Genomic DNA, 16,857 nt, shown 5'->3' on the forward strand with positions numbered 1-16,857 from the left:
CCCTGTTTCTACCGTTGATGACTTCCGGTAACCACCGATGGACGAGAACTTTCCCTATTGGTCCGCCTCATTTCAACGAGCAGGAAAATGGTTCTCTTCGTTCCTCGCCCTTGGTACCGATGTTGTTGCCGACATAACTGACAGGCTATCCTTTGACATGCCTTGCCACCCTGACCGTGCGAGATGTCAGCGCCCTTCCTACTTTTAACCCACATGGTGGGCCCATAACCCACAGTTCCACAGGATCGAAACCTGACTCTCCTGTACCACCCTGTTTCTAATGGTTATTCTCCATGCTTGGCTTCGTATTTAATTCATGGGCCACCTTCCTAGTGCTCTATTTTGGTATCAGACGCAATACTTACTCTCGCTACTCTGAACCCCTTTCTCACTCTGGTTCAGGCTTCGAGCAACTATCTATCCGCTTGGCACCTCTTATTGTACCTTCGTACCTTACTCTCAATGAATTTCATATGTTCAACTCAAGAGATAATCCTATGCTCATTCATGGGTTAACCCCAGATTGTTTCCCTCAAAAGCATTCTGTCGTAGCTGAGCTGCCCCTTATCCTTTCGTAAGTACGGTGGAGTTCCCGAAGAAATGACGACAAGTTTATCATGATGCATTGGAATAAAGAATTGAAGACATCAACGAAAGGGATTAACTTCTTCGAGAAGATCCGTTAGAATATCGTAACTAGAACTTTCCCCCTTACTCCCCTCTTAAATCTCGGGACGAGATTTCTTGTAGTGGAGGAGAATTGTGACGCCCGGATAATCAAGCTACAGTAAACCTCTGCTAATGGTGCCACGTCACCTCGGTTACTGTTGATGAACTCGAGTTAGTTCGAAGTCGATTCAAATTCAAATTCAAAATCAGGCAAACAATAAAGGTTTTCAAACGTTAAAATTTAAAATGTCCAAAATGTGTCAAATAAATCATGGATAATACTAGTGGAGAAACCACTAGTTTTATAAAATGTTTAAAGGCTCTAAAGTAATTAAAACAGCAGCTATGACAATTGATTAAATGCCTTTTAAAAATTACAATAATGCAAACTATTTTATTTAGGTGTCAAACTTTTTGGGCAGTAGAATAAGTTATAACATTAGTTTAGGAGTTGTATTTATATTTTATAAAACAAAAACTAAAAGAAATTAAAACAGAAAAGAAAATAAAGAAAAAGGAAAAGAAAAAACAGGAAACAAAACTAACAAAAAAAATGAAAAGCAAACCCCACCCCGTTGGGCCTCAACCCACCAGGCCGCCAGGCCAGCCCACTCTCACCCCATAACCTCCCCCACTCCCCAGTACTCACCGACACACCCCCACTCCCCCCTCGCAGAAATATCTCCCTCCCCCCATCTCTCCCGATTGGATCGGGAGGAGACGGCCGCCCCGACGCCCGTCGTTGTCGTCCCTGCGCCCCGTCCCCGCCGTCGCCTCGCTGTCCTCTCCCGACGTCGTCAACGGACCCCGCCGCCGCCCGAAGCCACCACGACGGCCTACCTCCCCGCCGGAATGACGTCCCCGTCCTCCTCGCCCTCCACTGCCTAGACCCCACGACCCTGTGGTGAGGCCTCGCCATCTCTTCCTCTTCCCCTTCCCGTGCCCGCTACTGCTCAGAGGCCGCCGCCTTCTCCCCTCGCGCACGCGCCTGGCGCCGCCCGCTGCAGCCAGCCACTGCGCCGCCCGTCCCTACTGCTGCTGGCCGCGCCTGCTCCTGCCCACGTGCGCCCCGGCCAGCCACCGCTGCCTGCGCCGTCCGCTTCGGCTTGCCGTCGCCCCGTGCACGGCCTCGCCTCGCCTCCCCTGTTGACCGGCTGCTACCCTCGTCCGCTGCTGCCCACGAACCTCCACCGCGGCCCCGCGCTCTCTCTTGCACCCGCTCGCGCCGGCCACCGCTCGCCTAGCCTCGCCCCCTCGCCCCGCATCGCCATCTCCGGCCTCCTCGTGACGCCCAGGCCGTGCCCGCTTGCCCCCCCTCGCGCCTGGCTGGCCATGGCCGCGCCCGTGGCCTCTTCCCCCTATCGCGTGGTCGGCCCGGCCCCGCCGCTCGCCGGAGCTGGCCGGCCCTTCCCTTACGGGCGCCCGCATGCTCACGGGGCTTCGCCCCAGCAACCGCGCCCGTTAGCGCTAACCCAGCACCCGCAAGGCCCCCTGGGCCTATGACAGCGGGCCCCGCCCCAGAACAAAAAAAATGATGAATAATAATAATAATAATAAATAATTAAAATAATTAATTAATTAATTAATTAATTAATTAATCAATCCTGTTAATTAATCTAATCAATTAGTTAGGTTAATTAAACCCTAATTAACATAAACAGTGTATGACAGGTGGGTCCCACTGGACCCACTGGTCAGGTTGACCAAGTCACTGCTGATGTCAGCATGACATCATGCTGATGTCATTAATATGTTTTTCGAATTAATTTAAATAATTAATTAAATTCCAGAAATTAATAAAATCTTTAGAAAATCATATCTTTTAATCCGTAACTCGGATTAAAATATTTTCAACATGAAAGTTGCTCAGAATGTCGAGACGAATTTGAATACGCAGCCCGTTTATCCGCCACGCATCCCTAGCATAGCAAACACGCAACTTTCCCCCTCCGTTTCATCTGTCCGAGAACGCGAAACACCGGGAATACTTTTCCAGATGTTTTCCCCCTTCACCGGTACCCCCTCGTACCGCGTTAGGGCACACCTAGCATCACGTTTTGTCATGTCATGCATCATTATGCATCTGTTTGCATTATATTTATTGTTTCTTCCCCCTCTTCTCTCGCTAGACACCGAGACCAACGCCGCTGCTACCCAGTACGACTACGGAGTTGACGACCCCTCTCTCTTGCCAGAGCAACCAGGCAAGCCCCCCCTTTGATCACCAGATATCGCCTACTCTTCTCTATACTGCTTGCATTAGAGTAGTGTAGCATGTTACTGCTTTCCATTATTCCTATCCTGATGCATAGCCTGTCCTTGCTACTACTGTTGTCACCATTACCTGCTATCCTACTGCTTAGTATAGGATGCTAGTGTTCCATCAGTGGCCCTACACTCTTGTCCGTCTGCCATGCTATACTACTGGGCCGTGATCACTTCGGGAGGTGATCACGGGCATATACTATATACTTTACACAGTTACCTTACTTATGATACTGTTCGGAGATGGGGGCTGAAGGGGCAGGTGGCTCCATCCCGGTAGAGGTGGGCCTGGGTTCCCGACGGCCCCCGACTGTTACCTTGTGGCGGAGCGACAGGGCAGGTTGAGACCACCTAGGAGAGAGGTGACCTGGCCCTGGTCGGCGTTCGCGGACACTTAACACGCTTAACGAGATCTGGGAATTTGATGTGAGTCTGGCCATTTGGTCTATACGCACTAACCATCTACGCGGGAGTAGTTATGGGTATCCCGGCGTCGTGGTATCAGCCGAAGCCTTCGTGACGTCAGCGACTGAGTGGCGCGCGCCGCATTGGATCGTAAGCTCGCGCTTGTATTAAGGGGGCTAGATCTGCTTCCGGCCGCGTTTGCAACGTGCAGGTGTGCTATGGGCGATGGGCCCAGACCCCTGTGCGCTTAGGTTTAGACCGGCGTGCTGACCTCTTTGTTGTGCCTAGGTGGGGCTGCGACGTGTTGATCTTCCACGGCCGGGCATGACCCACGAAAGTGTGTCCGGCCAAATGGGATCAAGCGTGTTGGGGTATGTGGTGCACCCCTGCAGGGAAGTTAATCTATTCGAATAGCCGTGATCTTCAGTAACAGGACGACTTGGAGTTGTACCTTGACCTTATGACAACTAGAACCGAAACTAAATAAAACACACCCTTCCAAGTGCCAGATACAACCGGTGATCGCTCTCTCACAGGGCGACGAGGGGAGGATCATCGGTTAGGGTTATGCTATGCGATGCTACTTGGAGGACTTCAGCCTACTCTCTTCTACATGCTGCAAGATGGAGGTGGCCAGAAGCGTAGTCTTCGACAGGATTAGCTATCCCCCCTCTTGTTCTGGCTTTCTGCAGTTCAGTCCACCGATATGGCCCTTTACACATTTACCCATGCATATGTAGTGTAGCTCCTTGCTTGCGAGTACTTTGGATGAGTACTCACGGTTGCTTTCTCCTTCTTTTCCCTCTATCCCTTCTACCTGGTTGTCGCAACCAGATGTTGGAGCCCAGGAGCCAGACGCCACCATCGACGACGACTCCTACTACACCGGAGGTGCCTACTACTACGTGATGCCCGCTGACGACGACCAGGAGTAGTTAGGAGGATCCCAGGCAGGAGGCCTCCGCCTCTTTCGATCTGTATCCCAGTTTGTGCTAGCCTTCTTAAGGCATACTTGTTTAACTTATGTCCGTACTCAGATTTTGTTGCTTCCGCTGACTCGTCTATGATCGAGCTCTTGTATTCGAGCCCTCGAGGCCCCTGGCTTGTAATATGATGCTTGTATGACTTATTTTATTTGTAGAGTTGTGTTGTGATATCTACCCGTGAGTCCTTGATCTTGATCATACACATTTGCGTGCATGATTAGTGTACGGTCAAATCGGGGGCGTCACAGGGACGGGCGGGGCGGGCGCGACGGGCGGGGGCGCGGCGGCGGGGTCCTCCATGGCCGGCGTGTTGGGGATCTTAGCAGAAATTTAAAATTTTCTACGCATCACCAAGATCAATCTATGGAGTAATCTAGCAACGAGGGGAAGGAGAGTGCATCTACATACCCTTGTAGATCGCTAAGCGAAAGCGTTGCAAGAACGCGGATGAAGGAGTCATACTCGTAGCGATTCAGATCGCGGTTGATTCCGATCTAAGCGCCGAACCACGGCGCCTCCGCGTTCAACACACGTGCAGCCCGGTGACGTCTCCTACGCCTTGATCCAGCAAGGGGAGAAGGAGAGGTTGGGGAAGACTCCATCCAGCTGCAGCACGACGGCATGATGGTGAAGGAGAAGCGTGGCAATCCTGCAGGGCTTCGCCAAGCACCGCGGGAGAAGAGGAGGACTTGGGAGAAGGGGAGGGCTGCGCCAGAACTTTGGTGCGGCTACCCTCCCACCCCCCACATATATATAGTGGCAAGGGAGAGGGGCCCGGCCCCCTCAGATCCAATCTGAGGAGGGGGCGGCGGCCAGGGGGGTTGCCTTGCCCCCCAAGGCAAGGGGGGCGCCCCCCTTTAGGGTTCCCCCAAACCCTAGGCGCATGGGCCCTAGGGAGGGAGGCGCCCAGCCCACTAAGGGGCTGGTCCCTCTCCACACACAACCCATAGGGCCCTCCGGGGCAGGTGGACCCTCCCGGTGGACCCCCGGAACCCCTCCAGTGGTCCCGGTATAATACCGGTAACCCCCCGAATTATTCCGGTGACCGTATGATGACTTCCCATATATAAATCTTTACCTCCGGACCATTTCGGAACTCCTCGTGACGTCCGGGATCTCATCCGGGACTCCGAACAACATTCGGTGACCACATACATACTTTCCCTATAACCCTAGCGTCATCGAACCTTAAGTGTGTAGACCCTACGGGTTCGGGAGTCATGCAGACATGGCCGAGACAACTCTCCGGTCAATAACCAACAGCGGGATCTGGATACCCATATTGGCTCCCACATGCTCCATGATGATCTCATCAGATGAACCACGATGTCAAGGATTCAATCAATCCCGCATACAATTCCCTTTGTCCATCGGTACGATACTTGCCCGAGATTCGATCGTCGGTATCCCGATACCTGGTTCAATCTCGTTACCGGCAAGTCTCTTTACTCGTTCCGTAACACATCATCCCGTGATCAACTCCTTGATCACATTGTGCACATTATGATGATGTCCTACTGAGTGGGCCCAGAGATACCTCTCCGTTTACACGGAGTGACAAATCCCAGTCTCGATTCGTGCCAACCCAACAGACACTTTCGGAGATACCTGTAGTGAACCTTTATAGCCACCCAGTTACGTTGTGACGTTTGGTACACCCAAAGCATTCCTACGGTATCCGGGAGTTGCACAATCTCATGGTCTAAGGAAATGATACTTGACATTAGAAAAGCTTTAGCATACGAACTACACGATCTTTGTGCTAGGCTTAGGATTGGATCTTGTCCATCACATCATTCTCCTAATGATGTGATCCCGTTATCAACGACATCCAATGTCCATGGTCAGTAAACTATAACCATCTATTGATCAACGAGCTAGTCAACTAAAGGCTTACTAGGGACATGGCGTTGTCTATGTATCCACACATGTATCTGAGTTTCCTATCAATACAATTCTAGCATGGATAATAAACGATTATCATGAACAATGAAATATAATATAATAATAACTAATTTATTATTGCCTCTAGGGCATATCTCCAACAGTCTCCCACTTGCACTAGAGTCAATAATCTAGTTCACATCGCCATGTGATTAACACTCACAGGTCACATCGCCATGTGACCAACATCCAAAGAGTTTACTAGACTCAATAATCTAGTTCACATCACTATGTGATTAACACTCAATGAGTTCTGGGTTTGATCATGTTATGCTTGTGAGAGAGGTTGTAGTCAACGGGTCTTGCCATATTCAGATCCCTATGTATTTCGCAAAACTTTATGTCATATCATAGATGCTGCTACCACGTTCCACTTGGAGCTATTCCAAATTGTTGCTCCATTATACGTATCCGGTATCTCTACTCAGAGCTATCTGGATAGGTGTTAAGCTTGCATCAACGTAACTCTTTACGTCGAACTCTTTATCACCTCCATAACCGAGAAACATTTCCTTATTCCTCTAAGGATAATTTTGACCGCTATCTGGTGATCCAGTCCTAGATCACCTTTGTACCCTCTTGCCAGACATATGGCAAGGCACACATCAGGTGCGGTACTCAGCATGGCATACCGTATAGGGCCTATGACAAGAGCATAGGGGACGACCTTCGTCCTTCCTCTTTCTTCTGCCGTGGTCAATCTTTGAGTCTTACTCAACTTCACACCTTACAACTCAGGTAAGAACCCCTTCTTTGACTGATCTATTTTGAACTCCTTCAAAAACATGTCAAGGTGTGCGTTCTTTGAAAGTATCATCAGGCGTCTTGATCTATCTCTATAGATCTTGATGCCCAATATGTAAGCAGCTTTATCCAGGTCTTCCTTTGAAAAACACTCTTCAAACAACCGTTTATGCTTTCCAGAAATTCTACATTATTTCGGATCTACAATATGTCATCCACATATACTTATCAGAAATGTTGTAGTGCTCCCACTCACTTTCTTGTAAATACAAGTTTCTAGCAAACATTGTATAAAACCTAAAAGCTTTGATCACTCCATCAAAACATATATTCCGATTCCGAGATGCTTGCTCTAGTCCATAGAAGGATTGCTGGAGCCAGCATACCTTTTAGCATCCTGAGGATCGACAAAACCTTTTATTGTATCACATACAACTTTTCTTACGAAAACTTGGTAAGAAAACTTGTTTTGACATCCATCTGTAAGATTTCGTAATCGAAAAATACAGCTAGTGCTAACATGATTCGGACGGACTTAAGCATCGCTACGGGTAAGAAATTCTCATCGTAGTCAACTCCTTGAACTTGTGAAAAAAACTCTTTCCCACAAGTCGAGCTTCATAGACGGTAACATTACCGCCCACGTCCGTCTTCTTCTTAAAGATCCATTTATCTCAATGGCTTGCCGATCATCGGGCAAGTCCACCAAAGTCCATACTTTGTTCTAATATATGGATCCTATCTCGGATTTCATGGCTTCTAACCATTTGTCGGAATACGGGCCCACCATCGCTTCTCCATAGCTCGTAGGTTCATTGTTGTCTAACAACATGATATCTAAGACAGGATTACCATACCACTTAGGAGTAGTACATATCCTTGTCGACCTACGAGGTTCGATAGCAACTTGATCCAAAGCTTCATGATCACTATCATTAACTTCCTATTCAACAGACGTAGGCGCCACAGAAAACATCTTTCTGTGTTGCATCACTCTCTGGTTGAAATAAAGGTTCGACAACCTCATCAAGTTCTATCTTCCTCCCACTCAATTCTTTCGAGAGAAACTCCTTCTCGAGAAAGGACCCATTCTTAGCGACAAACAATTTGCCCTCGGATCTGAGATAGAAGGTGTACCCAACTGTCACCTTTGGGTATCCTATGAAGATGTGTTTGTCCGCTTTGGGTTTGAGCTTCTCCGGCTGAAGCCTTAACCATCGCAGCTCCAAACATTAAGAAACGACAACTTTGGTTTCTTGCCAAACCAATGTTCACACGACATCGTCTCAACGGACTTAGATGGTGTCCTATCTAAAGTGAATGCAGCTGTCTCTAACGCATAACCTTAAAATGAAAACGGTAGATTGGTAAGAGACATCATAGATTGCACCATATCTCACAGGGTTCGATTACGACGTCAGGACACACCATTACCTTGTGGTGTTCCAGGTGGCTTCAACTGTGAAACAATTCCACAATGTCTTAAGTGATTGCCAAACTCATAACTCAGAAAATTCCCTTTTGATCAGATCGTAGGAACATGATCTTATTGTTATGATGATTCTTAACTTCACTCTGAAATCGCTTGAACTTTTCAAATGTTTCAGACTTGTGCTTCATTAAGTAGATATATCTATATCTACCCAAATCTTCAGTGAAGATGAGAAAATAGCGATATCCACCGCACGCTTCAATTCTCATTGGATCACACGCATCAGCATGCATGATTTCCAACAAGTCACTTGCCCGTTTCATTGTACCTGAAAACGGGGTCTTAGTCATCCTGCCCATGAGGCATGGCTCGCATGTGTCAAGTGATTCAAAATCAAGTGACTCCAAACATCCATCGACATGGAGTTTCTTCATGCATCTTACGCCAATATGACCTAAGCGACAGTGCCACGAGAAACTGGTACTATCATTATTAACTCTACATCTTTTGGCGTGAACATGTGTATTACCACGACCGAGATTCAATGAACCATTCACATAGGGTGCATGACCATGAAAGGTATCATTCATGTAAACAGAATAACCATTCTTCTCTAACTTAAATGAATGACCGTATTGCAATGAACATGATCTAATCATATTCATGCTCAACGTAGACACCTGATAACACTTATCTAGGTTCAATACTAATCCCGAAGGCAGATGGAGCATGCGATGGTGATCTCATCGACTTTGGAAACACTTCCAACACACATCGTCACCTCGCCCTTAGCCAGTCTCCGTTTAGTCCGTAGCTTTTGCTTCAAGTCACCAATAATATCAATTGAACCGGTATCCAATACCCAGGTGCTACCAGGAGTACTAGTGAGGTACACATTAATAACACGTATATACTTTGTTGAAGTTGCCAGCCTTCTTATCTACCATGCATTTGGGGTAATTCCGCTACCAGTGGTCGTTCCCCTTACAATAGAAGCACTCAGTCTCGGGTTTGGGTTCAACCTTGGGTTCCATCACTGGAGCGGCAACTGGTTTGCCATCCATGAAGTTTCCCTTCTAGCCCTTGCCCTTCTTGAAACCAGCGGTCTTGTTAAACCATCAACACTTGATGCTCCTTCTTTGATTTCTACCTTTTGCGGTCTTAAGCACCGCAAACAGCTCCAGGATCAACACCATCCCTTGCATGTCATAGTTCATCACGAAGATCTAGTAGCTTAGTGATAGTGGCTAGAGAACTCTATCAATCACTATCTTATCTAGAAGTTTAACTCCCACTTGATTTAAGTGATTGTAGCACCCAGACATTCTGAGCACATGCTCATTAGCTGAGCTATTCTTCTCCATCTTGTTGGCAAAAGAACTTGTCATAGGTCTCATACCTCTCAACACGGGCATGAGCCTGAAATCCCAATTTCAGCTCTTGGAACATCTCATATGTTCTATGGCGTTCAAAATGTCATTGGATCCCCGATTCTAAGCCGTAAAGTATGGTGCACTAAACTATCATGTAGTCATCAGGATGTGTCTGTCAGGTGTTCACAACATCCACAGACGACGTTGTAGGGGTTTGCACATCGAGCGGTGCATCAAAGACGTAAGCCTTCTATGTAGTAGTGAGGACACTCCTCGGACCACGGACCTAGCCTGCATCATTGCTTACAATATCTTTCAACTTAATCTTTCTCTAGGAACGTATTGAAACAGGGAGCTACAACGTGAGCTATTTATCTACAACATATTTGCAAAGACAATTTAGACTATGTTCATGATAATTGAGTTCATCTAATCAAATTATTTAATGAACTCCCACTCAGATAGGCATCCCTCTAGTCATCTAAGTGAAACATGATCCGAATCGACTAGGCCGTGTCCGATCATCACGTGAGACGGACTAGTCATCAACAGTGAACATCTCATGTTGATCGTATCTTCTATACGACTCATGTTCGACCTTTCGGTCTTCCGTGTTCCGAGGCCATGTCTGTACATGCTAGGCTCGTCAAGTCAACCTAAGTGTTTCGCATGTGTCCCGAGGCCCCATGTCTATACATGCTAGGCTCGTCAACACCCGTTGTATTCGAACGTTAGAATCTATCACACCCGATCATCATGTGGTGCTTCGAAACGACGAACCTTCGCAACGGTGCACAGTTAGGGGGAACACTTTTCTTGAAATTTTAGTGAGGGATCATCTTATTTAAGCTACCGTCGTTCTAAGCAAATAAGATCTAAAACATGATAAACATCACATGCAATCAAATGGTGACATGATATGGCCAATATCATTTTGCTCCTTTTGATCTCCATCTTCGGGGCTCCATGATCATCGTTGTCACCGGCATGACACCATGATCTCCATCATCATGATCTCCATCATCGTGTCTTCTTGAAGTTGTCTTGTCATCCATTACTTATACTACTATGGCTAACGCTTTAGCAATAAAGTAAAGTAATTACATGACGTTTATGTTGACATGCAGGTCATAAATAAATTAAGACAACTCCTATGGCTCCTGCCGGTTGTCATACTCATCGACATGCAAGTCGTGATTCCTATTACAAGAACATGATCAATCTCATACATCACATATATCATTCATCACATCCTTTTGGCCATATCACATCACAAGGCATATGCTGCAAAAACAAGTTAGACGTCCTCTAATTGTTGTTGCAAGTTTTTACGTGGCTGCTATAGGTTTCTAGCAAGAACGTTTCTTACCTACGCCAAAACCACAACGTGATATGCCAATTTCTATTTACCCTTCGATCATAAGGACCCTTTTCATCGAATCCGATCCGACTAAAGTGGGAGAGACAGACACCCACTAGCCATCTTATGCAACTAGGGCATGTCAGTCGGTGGAACCAGTCTCACGTAAGAGTACGTGTAAGGTCGGTCCGGGCCGCTTCATCCCACGATGCTGCCGAATCAAGATAATACTAGTAACGGCAAGTAAATTGACAAAATCGACGCCCACAACTGCTTTGTGTTCTACTCGTTACGCATAGACCTGGCTCTGATACCACTGTTGGGGATCGTAGCAGAAATTTAAAATTTTCTACGCATCACCAAGATCAATCTATGGAGTAATCTAGCAACGAGGGGAAGGAGAGTGCATCTACATACCCTTGTAGATCGCTAAGAGGAAGCGTTGCAAGAACGTGGATGAAGAAGTCGTACTCGTAGCGATTCAGATCGCGGTTGATTCCGATCTAAGCGCCGAACCACGGCGCCTCCGCGTTCAACACACGTGCAGCCCGGTGACGTCTCCTACGTCTTGATCCAGCAAGGGGAGAATGAGAGGTTGGGGAAGACTCCATCCAGCAGCAGCACGACGGCATGGTGGTGAAGGAGGAGCGTGGCAATCCTGTAGGGCTTCGCCAAGCACCGTGAGAGAAGAGGAGTGTAACGCCCCGGACACACCCGCCGGTGGTCGTTACTCCTGGCGGGATCTAGACTGGCCCCATAGATCAATACTAGTCTTTTCTGCGCACTTTGTCCTCACTCGTGCGCATCCGGGAGCAACTTCCCGGTCGGTCACCCATCCTGAAACTACTCCAAGCTGAGCACGCTTAACTTTGGAGTTCTTTCCGAATGGGCTCCCGGAAAAGAAGGAATTCCTTATTGATATGAGTAGTCTACCATCCCTAATAAGCCAGGCTATCACATACACCCCCACTTAGAGGAACCGACGTCCTCGTCGGGCCACAGGAACGTTCCCTCTTGGCACAAACGTCTGTGCTTCCAGTCCGGCACATGTGCCATGCCGTGTGCCACGACGGGTCACAAACGTCATGCACAACATGACCGCGCACCTGTCCGCAAACATCCGTGTAACCGCGAGGGTCGGCTCTGATACCAACTTGTAACGCCCCGGACACACCCGCCGGTGGTCGTTACTCCTGGCGGGATCTAGACTAGCCCCATAGATCAATACTAGTCTTTTCTGCGCACTTTGTCCTCAGTCGTGCGCATCCGGGAGCAACTTCCCGGTCGATCACCCATCCTGAAACTACTCCAAGCTGAGCACGCTTAACTTTGGAGTTCTTTCCGAATGGGCTCCCGGAAAAGAAGGAATTCCTTATTGATATGAGTAGTCTACCATCCCTAATAAGCCAGGCTATCACAAGGAGGACTTGGGAGAGGGGGAGGGCTGCGCCAGAACTTTGGTGCGGCTGCCCTCCCACCCCCCACATATATATAGGGGCAAGGGAGAGGGGGGCCGGCCCCCTCAGATCCAATCTGAGGAGGGGGCGGCGGCCAGGGGGGTTGCCTTGCCCCCCAAGGCAAGGGGGGCGCCCCCCTTTAGGGTTCCCCCAAACCCTAGGCGCATGGGCCCTAGGGGGGAGGCACCCAGCCCACTAAGGGGCTGGTCCCTCTCCACACACAGCCCATAGGGCCCTCCGGGGCAGGTGGACCCTCCCGGTGGACCCCCGGAACCCCCTCCAGTGGTCCCGGTATAATACCGGTAACCCCCCGAATTATTCCGGTGACCGTATGATGACTTCCCATATATAAATCTTTACCTTCGGACCATTTCGGAACTCCTCGTGACGTCCGGGATCTCATCCGGGACTCCGAACAACATTCGGTGACCACGTACATACTTTCCCTATAACCCTAGCGTCATCGAACCTTAAGTGTGTAGACCCTACGGGTTCGGGAGTCATGCAGACATGGCCGAGACAACTCTCCGGTCAATAACCAACAGCGGGATCTGGATACCCATATTGGCTCCCACATGCTCCATGATGATCTCATCGGATGAACCACGATGTCAAGGATTCAATCAATCCCGTATACAATTCCCTTTGTCCATCGGTACGATACTTGCCCGAGATTCGATCGTCGGTATCCCGATACCTGGTTCAATCTCGTTACCGGCAAGTCTCTTTACTCGTTCCGTAACACATCATCCCGTGATCAACTCCTTGATCACATTGTGCACATTATGATGATGTCCTACCGAGTGGGCCCAGAGATACCTCTCCGTTTACACGGAGTGACAAATCCCAGTCTCGATTCGTGCCAACCCAACAGACACTTTCGGAGATACCTGTAGTGAACCTTTATAGCCACTCAGTTACGTTGTGACGTTTGGTACACCCAAAGCATTCCTACGGTATCCGGGAGTTGCACAATCTCATGGTCTAAGGAAATGATACTTGACATTAGAAAAGCTTTAGCATACGAACTACACGATCTTTGTGCTAGGCTTAGGATTGGGTCTTGTCCATCACATCATTCTCCTAATGATGTGATCCCGTTATCAACGACATCCAATGTCCATGGTCAGTAAAATATAACCATCTATTGATCAACAAGCTAGTCAACTAGAGGCTTACTAGGGACATGGTGTTGTCTATGTATCCACACATGTATCTGAGTTTCCTATCAATACAATTCTAGCATGGATAATAAACGATTATCATGAACAATGAAATATAATATAATAATAACTAATTTATTATTGCCTCTAGGGCATATCTCCAACACGGCGCGGCAGGAGGCGGCGGGAGGCGGCGGGAGGAGGAGGCCGGGAGGAGGAGGAAGTTTCCTCCCGCGCGAGAGAGGAGGAGGAGTGCGGGTTGGGGGGGGGGAGATTTTCCTCTCAACCCCTACTTCTACAGGTTGCAAACTAGTTTGAGGGTTGGACCTCTAATTTTTTTATGGGTTTGAGTGTTTAGAGGTTCTAGTCTACGACGTTTTTTCGGCGAAAACTGTAAAAAAACGGTTATTTTTAAGGGTTTGAGGGCTCTACTAGACTTTATCTTAGAGCATCTACACCCGTTCATCTCAAACCCGCCTTAGACACCTCGACCAACCACCCGATCAATAACTGGTCAACAAACATCGACCCGAAAGTCTCAAACTGATCGGCATCCTTCATATTCAATTTAAATATAGAACGGACATAAGAAGACCCAGGCGCCGCTGGACGTGTCCATCACGTCGGACTGATGATTATTCTCCACAAAATCGTCTGGAAACACGGTGGTTCCATGGACGTCTTCTCCGACGAGGTGTGAATGGCACCGCCCTGACTCACCACACGAGGCCAAATTTAAGCCGGTCGGCGTCCCCCAACCCTCGCCACATCCACCTCCTCCCTCTCCGCACCGCCACCTGAGCCCATCCACCTCTCTCGCGTTCCGCCGCTCTTCCCACGCCGTTCGGCTTCACCATAGCCCACAAAAGAAGAAGACATATGCTCTGCTCACGCTGGAGCGCCGTTTCCAGATTGAGGAGGAGATCCAGACAAGGCACGTGATGTCGCTTGAACTACGTCGTTATTTCCTCAAAGAGGAAGGGATGATGCAACACATCTACTGTAAGTATTTCCCTCAGTTATGAAACAAAGGTTATCAATTCAGTAGGAGAACCAAGCAACACTATGTAAACGGTACCTCCACACAAAGAACAAATACTTGCAACTTTACGCTTATGAGGGGTTATCAATCCCTCTACAGGTAACGTCACTAGAAATTGTCAAGTTGACGGGATAAAATTGTGATAGATTGGATAAATAGATCTCAATAAAACGTGAAATAAAATAAATAACAAAAAGTGTAGCAAGATATTTTGGGGTTTTTGGAATAATAGATCTGAAAATAAAAGCAAATAAAAATAGATCTCAAAGCAAATATGATAAAGAATAGACCCGAGGGCCGTAGATTTCACTATTGGCTTCTCTCAAGAAAATAGCACACGGTGGGTAAACAAATTACTGTTGGGCAATTGATAGAAGATCAAATAATTATGACGATATCCAAGGCAATGATCAATATATAGGCAACACGTCCAAGATTAGTAGACCGACTCCTGCCGTATTATTACTCCACACATCGACTGCTATCCATCATGCATCTAGTGTATTAAGTTTATGGAGAAATGGAGTAATGCAATAAAAACGATGACATGATGTAGACAAGATCTATTCATGTAGGAATAGCCCCCGTCTTGTTATCCTTAATATCAACGATATATGTGTGTCTTGCTGCCCCTTCTGTCACTTGGAAAGAACACCGCACGATCGAACCCATCACAAAGCACGTCTTCCCATGACAAGAAAAATCGATTTAGCTGGTCTAACTAAACCAAAGATTCTAAGAAGAAATACGAGGCTATAAATAATCATGCATATAAGAGATCAAAGAAGACTCAAACAATATTCATGGATATAGATCTGGTCATAAACTCAAAGTTCATTGGATCCCAACAAACGCACTGCAAAAAGAGTTATATCAAATAGATCTCCAAGAGACCATTGTATTGAGAATCAAAAGAGAGAGAGGAAGTCATCTAGCTACTGCCTACAGACCTGTAGATCTATGATGAACTACTCACGCATCATCGGAGAGGCACCAATGAGGATGAGGAACCCCTCCGTGATGGTGTCTAGATTGGATCTCGTGGTTCTGAAACTTGCGGCGACTGGAATTGTGTTTCGTCGACTCCCCTAGAGTTTCTGGAATATTTGGGTATTTATAGGGTGAAGAGGCGATGCGTGAGGTCACTGAGGGGGCACAACCCCCCTGGGCGCGCCTGCCACAACCCCTCCTGGGCGTGCCTGGGCTCCTGGGTGCGTCATGGTGGGTTGTGCCCACCTCGGGCCTCCCCTCTGGTACTTGTTTGGCCATCTTGTGTCTTCTGATTCAAAAAAATTCTCCAAAAAGCTTTGCAATGTTTGGACTCCGTTTGGTACTGGTATTCTGAAAGTAAAAAACAAGCAAAAAACTACGACTGGCACTAGGCACTATGTCAATAGGTTAGTCGCAGAAAAAGATATAAAGTTGCTATAAAATGATTGTAAAACATCCAAGAATGATAATATAACAGCATGGAACAAGCAAAAATTATAGATATGTTGGAGACGAATCAACATCCTCAAGCTTAATTCCTGCTCGTCCTCGAGTAGGTAAATGATAAAAACAGATTTTTTGATGTGGAATGCTGCCTGACATGTTCATCACATATTCTTTTCTTTTGTAGCATGGACATTTGAATTTTTATATGGTTCAAAGCAATAGTCTAGTTTTGACATGAAGATTTCAACACTCAAGCATATCAACAAGCAACCATGTCTTTTAAAATGTCAACACTAAAGAAAGTTATCCCTAGCCCATCATGCTCAATCATTGATCCATTCATAGAACACACTCGCATATTAGCTACATCCAATGCTCAAGTATGATCATAATGCTCTCTAGTTGGTGCTTTATAAGAGAAGATGAAGACTCAAGTAAAAATAAAAATTGCATAAAGTAAATAGATTGGCCCTTCGTAGAGGGAAGTAGGGATTTGAAGAGGTGCCAGAGCTCAAAGCAAAATTTGAGAGATAAATTTTTTTGAGAGGCATACTTTTCCCGTCAACGAAAATGATCGAGT

Source organism: Triticum urartu, chromosome 5A (genome assembly GCF_056163025.1).
Source record: "Triticum urartu cultivar PI428250 chromosome 5A, HENAU_Tu73, whole genome shotgun sequence".
NCBI lineage: Eukaryota > Viridiplantae > Streptophyta > Magnoliopsida > Poales > Poaceae > Triticum > Triticum urartu.